Raw genomic sequence first — 10,317 nt, forward strand, 5'->3', positions numbered from 1 at the left:
CATACAACGTGTGTGTGTGTGAAACTAAGGATACTGTAAAAAACATAACATAAATCCAAATGAAATGATATAGACATATTCGATATCCAGAGACGGCTATTCATTTAGTGAAGAAATGACAACCAAGACGTTATACTGGTTATACATGGCCCTTTAGCGGTAAAATTGAGTTTTTGTACAAAGCTTCTCAATTCTTATCATAGTTGTTTTCTTCTCTGATGCCTGAGGAGGCCTCATCGACATCACCGGCGCATGTAAAGGTTCCTTGAAAGAAATGTTTGAAGGGAACTAGTTGAACCTAGACCTTCGATGTTAAGTACCTAATTTGGTCTTATGCCAAGAAGAATTACTAGATAAATTGAAGATACGTGAGGGGTCAGATGGATCATCAACCTAGGTGCAATTTGAGAGGAAAGCCCTTATACGAAATCCAGAGGTCGCTCGGGCTAGATGCTAGATTATGTCTAGTAAAATATCATAAACAAGTAAAAAAACTTGGGTTTGATACCGTGTAGGCCTACACCTGTGTGTGTGTGTGTGTGTGTGTGCCTCTTAAAAATACTCTATTGGTATGGGATACGTTAGTGATAGATTTTGAAATGTTTTACGTCTGAAGGTTAAAGACTGGACTAAGCTATTCTTAACAACTGGACTGTTAATAAGAGATCCAGAGTAAACAAAGAGCTGATTTCAGTAAGTGACAAAGCTTTTAAATTTATTTATTCTACACTGATTTCTTGACAACTATTCTAACGTCTTTACGACCTGGCCAGATATACAAGTTAGTGAGAATAATTAATTTTCTCCTTTCAGTTTTATTTGTATAGTAAACATTATTATTATTATTATTATTATGTTATTATTAAGTAGCCTATCTTAATATATATTCTTAATATATACACAAAAAAAAACTAAACAAAGCATAATTGCATACGATCACACAATCATCTTCGATAACCACAGAATTCAAAACTACACAAAATTAAAATGAGCATAAAACCTTTACACGAAATCCTGCAATCAGTTATCAGATACAATGTGTAGTAACGCCGAACCATACTGTTCGAAAACCGGTCTGCCCACGCCCTAACTCCGGGACAGAAATCTAACAAAACAATCTACCGGCGATTAACGGCGCTAAATATCGTGTAAATCGGGCGCGGTAATCGACTACTGAAATACGTCGACCGGTCCGAACAAATCAGCGTGAGTTACGGGGGCTGCGGAAAGAGGAGAGGACCGAGAACGCTACCTTGAGGTACACCCACACAGCTGTAACTCAGGTGACCCGCTGGTGTATTTAGGTAACCAGTTGAGCCAAATCGCCCCTGTCAGCGCTACAGCGGCGCTTGGACTGACCCCATCGCTCAAAGTTGATAGTATCAGATAGGGAGCGCCAGGTACACCACAACTAGCTCGGCTTAATTAAATCATCAAGTTGGACACGTTTCGTAATATATTTATTTGTCTGGCGTCGGCGATAGTAGGTATTGTCAGGCGATTATAACATAATAATCTGTCTCAGGTTGTAAAAGGAAATAGAGGGGTGTGTGCAAGAAAATTGGACTCAAGAGATATGGCATGGTTAAATGAGGTAAAATATGAAAATGGTTTAAGATTTGTTGAGTTTTGTGATTATTTAATTTATGTTTTACTGATATTTAATGTTTAAGTATTAACATTACATGTGCTTTGCAACGGGATTAGGACGCAAAGGAGCTATTGTGGAGCGATACTACAGAGCTTCGCCCGAAAAGATAGTAAAACCATGAGTAAGTCTATGCTAGACGGGTTCATGTTTATCATCTTGGTAGAGCCCAGTCAGATCAGTAGTTTTTGCGTTCACTCGGGTCAAACCTACCAACATATGACCATACAGGACCCTTCATCTTCCTTATTAATTAATAGATAGATAATTTCAGTTCTACTCTTACCTAAATATCAAGGGATGCTACTGTAGTAACATTATACTCCATTGAGATCACAGAGATACATATTTAACTTGGATATACATACAGGAATGTAGAATTGAGTGAGGGGATGCTTGCAACTTAAATAATGACTAAGACCATCTGTTTCATAGACCAGTTCCATTTGCTCAAAGCCAAATGATCAATAACTGCTGGGTGCAAGAGTGCATATTCTACACATAACCCATAACATACAAGGACTTTGCAGAGTGCGCCTTCTCTCCTTTTCAAAAATGAACAAACATTTTGATTTAGGCTGTTTACCCCATGGAGTACATTGAAGAGCTAGTCTTGAATAGTTTAGCATTCGTACGACACCACTATGTTCAGCATCCAGTTCTGTTTACTACAGCAGCTCCTTGCTGTTGGCGGTTGTGTGTTTTATCGATTGTCCGCCCTGTGCCGCAGTAGGTCGTTACAAGTGAACAAGGAACTTGTTGAATACAAATGTATTATTCATCCAGTGGAATAGTGGGAGTCTAGAGGCTTAGGCGACTCTCGAGTCTTAATTATGCAATGAACGTTTTGTCTCTACAGTTCCATTGGTAACTGCAATCTTTTAACTTTTGGGTAAAGTAGCTGTAGTAAATTTCAATTATCTCAAAGAGTGTACTACCTTACCCTTAAATGATATGTTCAGTTCACCATTAATTTTTGTTACTAAATAGCTTATGTTGAAAATATAATTTGCTATGGTTTCTTACTGTTTGGTTTTAGTACTACAAATTATCTACATATTTGGTAGGAATCTGGACTTTGCGTCAATGTTCTGTGTCGGTAGCACAAATCTTCTCCTTTCATTAATACCTGTATTTTTAACACGTTTAACAACTTTTAATAGTAATTGAATGTATATTTTTATCAACGGTTGAAGCGGAATCTTAAAAAGGAGACTTTAACGAACGGTCACAACGTACTATGTCAGGAAACAAAGCAGAAAAAGAACAGTAGGTTGTTTGTTTTTACTGTGTCTAACATAGTAAAAACTGTAATTTAATACGTAAAAGGTACGTGGGATAGAAACTTGAGACAAATTCAAACACCATCTCTAAATTTACAAAATTTCGATTAAACTATCTTGTTGGTTGTAAATTGATTGGTTGCTGCTAGTAAAATAGGCTTTCAGAGTAATATAATATTAGAAGAACAATGATCCTAGTTTGATTGAACCACCGACAGATTGATCTGATACAAATTGCGAATTTCTGTATAGAGTGTCATATTTTACCATGGATGAAGTAATATAATTATATTACTTCATCTATGATTTTACCAAGCACACTCTGTAATAAGCTCATTCAAATATGTTCTTTTGCATTATGTTCAATTTGCTGCAACTTGTCAGTACAGATATAATATTTACTTCAGATTCCAAAGGTCAATCAATGTTATTAGTCACAAATAAATGAAAACATATAAATCATTGTCGAAAAAAGTATTTATTGGATAAGATTTAAAATATCAATAGTGTCTTTGTTACGTAATCCCGATGGGGTCACATTTTCGCCCAAAGCTCATTCCGTGCCGGGTTGACAGAGACAAGCCCGGTTCACATGCGGAGGTTGCGGATGCTGGATGACTGTGAACTGGTAGTCATTACGGGCGCCCGGCACACACGATGTCGTGATCCAGATTAGTTCATTAATCGTCCACTGGTGAGGCGAGCGCTGACGTCGCTACTTGTTACCCTCCTCAGTCCTCACAAAGCTGAATAACGCCGGAAACCAACGTCAGCTGTTGTGGAGTTGTGACGCAATACCTTCAGGGTGTGAGAAAAGTCACGAAGTGTGTAATCCACACTGGGTGAATGATGAAAGGGAAGCTGACAATTTAGTACTTTATAGAAAAATTTGGTTAGACCAAAGATATATTTATTGAAAGAAATATATTCAATAACCCATCTTCACTAGGTCAGGATGGACTGGGCTATATTCATCAGCTGGATAGTTGTTAATACATTCAGGGCGCAAGAAAAGTCTCGGGCACATTGGGTGACTTGGCGAACGATAGAAAGCAGCTGGAAAACTATTTTTTATACGGAGGTTTGGTTTGATATAAAGTAAAAATACAAAATTTATGCTTCATCGATTCAGTAATCTATTTATGTATGCGTCCGGTATAGGGCGAGAGTCAACTTCTTCAAGGTATAAGAAAAGTCACGAATATATGGTGGATTTCAACCTAGAATGGTGAATGTGTGAAAGCTGGAAGGTGGAAATAGCCAAACTAGTTTAATCATGGAGATTTGGTTGCCAAAGAAATGTATAAAAACTCTAGTTTTTATTTATAATATAGCTAACCATGCAAAATTAACCTAAACATTTTATGTACAAATGTTTCAACCCTATTATCGTATTTTGCAAGATATTTTTGCAAGATATATTTGGGGGAACTTACACTTACAAATAATTACTTTTTTCCTCCAGTGTCCAGCACAAATGAATGGATAGTTGCAGCATAGATTAAACTCACTCCCTTAATTCAAATCAAATCAAAATCTGTTTTATTACTAAAATCAAAATCTTTACAATGTATTAATGTACAATGAATTAAACATACTAACATCATTTTAGTTTATTGTTGTTAGCCCGTGGTGGCAGCTATATTAGTAAAGGAACCAGGGTTCGAGCTTTTCGTAAAAAACAACTTAAAAATCCCATATGCGTTTCAGATTTAAAAACATAAAATAAACTATATACAACCAAAGAAATTACAGCTCACATACATGCATGACTATGCATCAGATTACAGCTACAAACATAACTCAAACTAACAGCTAAATATAATAAATATTGTTCGGAAATAATATTTATTAGACTATTACTCTCCACGACCACCGGAACCAGTCCAGACACCTGACTAATGTTTGTAGAGGCTCACAATCGGTGCGTGGTAATAGCTACAGTAGCTCATATCACACATATAACATTCTGCAACCGGCAACTCTTGTCTAATTGAATATACAATCATCTTTACAGAGCAATTATCCAATTATTACATTCGTAAAGTACAAGACGTTGCATTTCACATGGTCTCGCTCTGTTTGCTCGGGAACGATTTGAGTTACTCATATGAAAGTAATTTTTAAAAGATTTATTATCTATGATACTATTAAAACAATCCACTGTTTAGTCCACGGACAGTTAAACACGTATTAAGTTAGGATGGGAAGATTTTTAAGAATTAAATCCCTCACAACAAAAGCTAATAATAAAAAAATACTGTAACGGGTTAGTTTGGTAGTAACGCAAATAATCTAAGGTTTTAGAGTCAATTCGGACGATAAGTTATATTTCTAAGGCTAATCCGTCATTTTTTAAGTTAAAAAAATGTACATAAAATTTTTAAAGCCCAATTTAATATGTTACCTTTTGGGGAAAACCCCGTAAAATTACAGATACTGGAGCAAGTACATATTTAGGACACACATTGGCATAGTTTTTTAAGATTGGTTTGAGCCATGTGATGTTCAAAAATGTCATAAGATTGTTGTAATATCATAAGGTTTGATGACGGACTTCACAAGAGACTCTGCATAATCTTCCATATAACAAATTTATCCATTTAGATCTGCAAACAAACATTTTGATGGTAGGCCAACATTAAAACAACACTACCTGCTATCTTCGAACACAATCCTAACTGAAATATCTACAAATTACAGCAACGCACGCTATTAAGAAAATAAAACTGTTGGTACAGGGGAGTCGTTAGCAGGGAGGTGATAAGAGCATGTTAATGGTGGCCACCCGTGGTGCTGATAAGAGCGGAACCGCTTGTGGGTCGACTCCACCACCCGACCGGAAAACTGGGCGAGCCATTATCCGGCCCGAAGGACCAATATTCTGATAGTTCTGCCTCTTAATGACGTTGGATCAGCCTTGAATTGTTGGGGTTTGAATACATTTTAAATGCAAAACAACGAAAAAGTTTGTAGTAAAGTATACAGTCGAATTTACCTGTGTTTTACCATTGACTATATAACACTACGTGTTAAGTGTTATATAGTCAATGGTTTTACGCATTAGTGAAATGTTCAGAATCAGAGTATCAGCTACCGCCACTTTGGTTGGGATTAGGATTGTGTTATATGAATTAGCTTCCCACGTTTTTGAGAACAATATTGAAGTCTCACAATCCAAACTATTGCTCTGAAAGATCACTCTTCCTTCAGTCGTACTGTCGCACAGCCACAGAAATTTCAATGACGGTCTTGGACCAAAGATTGTTTCACTACAGCTACAGTAACTGTAATACCTATGTAATTACCTTCTACGCTTCTCAGGGTATATTTTTAACACGATTCTGCAAGGACGATGGCTTCAATACAAGATGTGGACTAAAATGGGAATTTTTTAGTTTCTACCTGCTTTAGTGCCGCGATAAGAACGTATATGCACATCTTCATGAGATACAACAACGGTTAATGATTTCGAATTGTTTTCTTTGGTTCAAGCTACAAAACAACCAATAAATCCATTTGGCGATCCCCAGTAGTCTAGTCTATTGGCGCGGGTGTGCGGGTGTTACCGCCGCATATCTTCTGCACATTATCACAGCCATGCTGAGTGGTGATAACGCGATGACTTACTGCCTCAGCCGCTGACGCCGGGATCTCCGATAGCAATGCTGAAGGCTGAATGGACAATAGCTGAATGCTGAGCCGCTAGTAGTTGCTGCCGGTGCTACATCATTCATAACTAGACAGCGATAGACGTGGTTGCCATTCCTGTCTGCGGCAGCAACGGTATATCATGTTGGGCAATGCAGGGTTTAGAGCCCGGGATGGAAATCGTTCCGTATGTTTGGATGTCGATCAACACTGCAAGCTCTTGACATTTTTCAATAATTTTTAACACTTTTGCAGAAGTTTCATAATCGGACCAGTTTAACACCGTAGTTTAAGACATTTTCCATCTACAAGGTCTTCAGTCACCGAGCACGAATAATGTACGAATTTAGAGCCAGGGAATACTAGATACAAAAGTAGAAGTCTCGTCTCGTATGGACTATCTCCGGGAACTATTCAGTTGCAACATAATTTTAATAAGCCTGTCAAAGAATCCGTCCATATTTAAACTCTATTTTCTCTCTTCCTTGCGGCATTGGTATTACAGTAATCAACGGTTTTATTGTTTGCAGACCATTTCAAGTTCTGGAACAGAAAAACCACATGTTAATTCATTTTGATAACAATAATCAAACGCCTTACTGCGATGGTAATCATGTTCGAAATTAATTATTCAAGAGAAAATAATCAACTTTTTAGGGTGACTTTTTAATTAAGTTAAAATGTCACTATTAATAACACTCGTACACGCCCAACGATTTAACACAAAGCCTGTACTACGGTAATTTCGAGATTGAGATGTCACGACAAAAGTGATCTAGAACCTGATATTTTACCTCTATAATTCCCTTGTTACGAGCAGGTAAGTACAGGTCCGGTGTAGCCCAGAAAGTGATTGGTTCACACCTCACTGGACCATTAGTAGGTTCCGGGACATTCGAGCCGGCCGCCGCAGGGTTTGGGTTCAGGGCTCCATCAGACATAAACCATCAGATCTTTCCGCCCCTATGTCGACCTTGAGACTCAAACCGCCGCCCGAATTTGGTTTATGGGACATTGTCGGTTCGAGGGCCGCGCGTGCACCATAGTCTGGCATCTTGATAAGTCTATTTGTAGCTTACTCTGTTGTAGTACTCTTCTAGAACCCTGACGTTGAAGAGTTGGATGGGTGTTTTTCGCCTTTATTTGGAAAGGTTTGACGTCCTGATAAGTCTTGTTGTAGTACTCTTCTAGAACCCTGACGCTGAAGAGTTTGGTGGTGTTTTTCGCCTTTATTTGGAAAGGTTTGACGTCCTGATAAGTCTATTTGTAGCTTACTTGGTTGTAGTACTCTTCTAGAACCCTGACGTTGAAGAGTTGGGTGGTGTTTTTCGTCTTTATTTGAAAAGGTTTAAAGTCCTGATAAGTCTATTTGTAGCTTACTCTGTTGTAGTACTCTTCTAGAACCCTGACGTTGAAGAGTTGGGTGGGTGTTTCTCGCCTTTATTTGAAAAGGTTTAACGTCCTGATAAGTCTATTTGTAGCTTACTCTATTGTAGTACTCTTCTAGAACCCTGACGTTGAAGAGTTGGGTGGGTGTTTCTCGCCTTTATTTGAAAAGTTTTAACGTCCTGATAAGTCTATTTGTAGCTTACTCTATTGTAGTACTCTTCTAGAACCCTGACGTTGAAGAGTTGGGTGGGTGTTTTTCGCCTTTATTTGGAAAGGTTTAACGTCCTGATAAGTATATTTGTAGCTTACTCGGTTGTAGTACTCTTGTAGAACCCTGACGTTGAAGAGTTGGGTGGGTGTTTTTCGCCTTTATTTGGAAAGGTTTAACGTCCTGATAAGTCTATTTGTAGCTTTACTCGGTTGTAGTACTCTTCTAGAACCCTGACGTTGAAGAGTTGGGTGGGTGTTTTTCGCCTTTATTTGGAAAGGTTTAACGTCCTGATAAGTCTATTTGTAGCTTACTCGGTTGTAGTACTCTTGTAGAACCCTGACGTTGAAGAGTTGGGTGGGTGTTTTTCGCCTTTATTTGGAAAGGTTTAACGTCCTGATAAGTCTATTTGTAGCTTACTCGGTTGTAGTACTCTTGTAGAACCCTGACGTTGAAGAGTTGGGTGGGTGTTTTTCGCCTTTATTTGGAAAGGTTTAACGTCCTGATAAGTCTATTTGTAGCTTTACTCGGTTGTAGTACTCTTCTAGAACCCTGACGTTGAAGAGTTGGGTGGGTGTTTCTCGCCTTTATTTGAAAAGGTTTAACGTCCTGATAAGTCTATTTGTAGCTTACTCGGTTGTAGTACTCTTCTAGAACCCTGACGTTGAAGAGTTGGGTGGGTGTTTTTTGCCTTTATTTGGAAAGGTTTAACGTCCTGATAAGTCTATTTGTAGCTTACTCGGTTGTAGTACTCTTGTAGAACCCTGACGTTGAAGAGTTGGGTGGGTGTTTTTCGCCTTTATTTGAAAAGGTTTGACGTCCTGATAAGTCTATTTGTAGCTTTACTCGGTTGTAGTACTCTTCTAGAACCCTGACGTTGAAGAGTTGGGTGGGTGTCTTTTCGCCTTTATTTGGAAAGGTTTGACGTCCTGATAAGTCTATTTGTAGCTTAAACCTATTGTAGATCCCCAGTAGTATCTAGATGTTAAATTGGATGTGTGAATTTCTTGACCAACACTTATAAATTCGAATGCAAGTTGGTAGTCCAGTTTTTGAAAGCAACTACTATGGATACACAATTTGAGATCAAGAAAGCTGTTGAACGTAAAGGAACTTTTGGCAGAATTTTGGTCATTAAAAAGTCTATCTTAGCTGTAGTCTTTGAATATACATTTACTCTATGCACCTGACGCGAAAACCATTTCCTTTTAATTTTATCTAGGTCATCACACAAATACAACAAATGGCTTAGGATTGTAATTAAAAGAGTGTAAATTAGTAAAACTCACTTATAAGAAGGAACTGGATGTCAAAACTAGTCACGAAGTTAGAGTAATATGGGTTTTCGCTATGTAGTTAATTTAACAACCATCCAATCCATTTTACTGCTCTAAACCTTAATATTACTTCAGTGTTTTCGCAGATATGTCCATTTTTTTCCAAATCATGCACCGTGAAGGATAATGTAAAATTTACAGTTAGGACACAGATAACCATCCTTATAAATATTTATGACCTGTCAACATACAAGACGAGCAAAATGTGCAAACGAGCAAAAACTTGTACATCGCATCTTCTGGCGCATCTGTCAATTACTGGCTGGCCGCCGTTGGACCCGGGAATGCAAATATCGATTAAGTAATAAACATAAACGGGTAGAAATCCACTTTCACCGTGAACATCCTGCTCCATAAACCGACGTGTCCTTGGGTATCCCTAGCGTACAGTATAGCGTATAACGTATCCGTGAGTTTATAAACTGTCGTCGCGCTGATTCAAGGGCGCCTTCCTTGCTTGAGATCCAATCAGACGAAAATTTAAATACACCGATGCCTATCGAAGCACCGTCAGAACTATAAAGCAAATGGCTCGTTTGTGGGGAGATACGCCGGTTATGGATTTGAATAGCAAATGAACCCTGATAATAATTATACAATTACTGTCCCAGCCGGCCGTTATGATACCACTGGGCGGGATTTACCGAGCTTATCACGGACACTATTGTTTATTTCAGGCTGGTTGCGAAACTGGAAGGAGAGGTGGTATTGGAGTTCCTCAGGGTGTCGTTCTTGGGCTATTTCCTTTTATTTCGTCCACACCGATAGAGGGTGGCTGAAGTATTGATATAATTCTCATGA

Source organism: Macrosteles quadrilineatus, unplaced genomic scaffold (genome assembly GCF_028750875.1).
Source record: "Macrosteles quadrilineatus isolate MER2022 unplaced genomic scaffold, UCM_ALF_1.0 Scaffold_4__1_contigs__length_99947679, whole genome shotgun sequence".
In the NCBI taxonomy this organism is placed as follows: Eukaryota; Metazoa; Arthropoda; class Insecta; order Hemiptera; family Cicadellidae; genus Macrosteles; species Macrosteles quadrilineatus.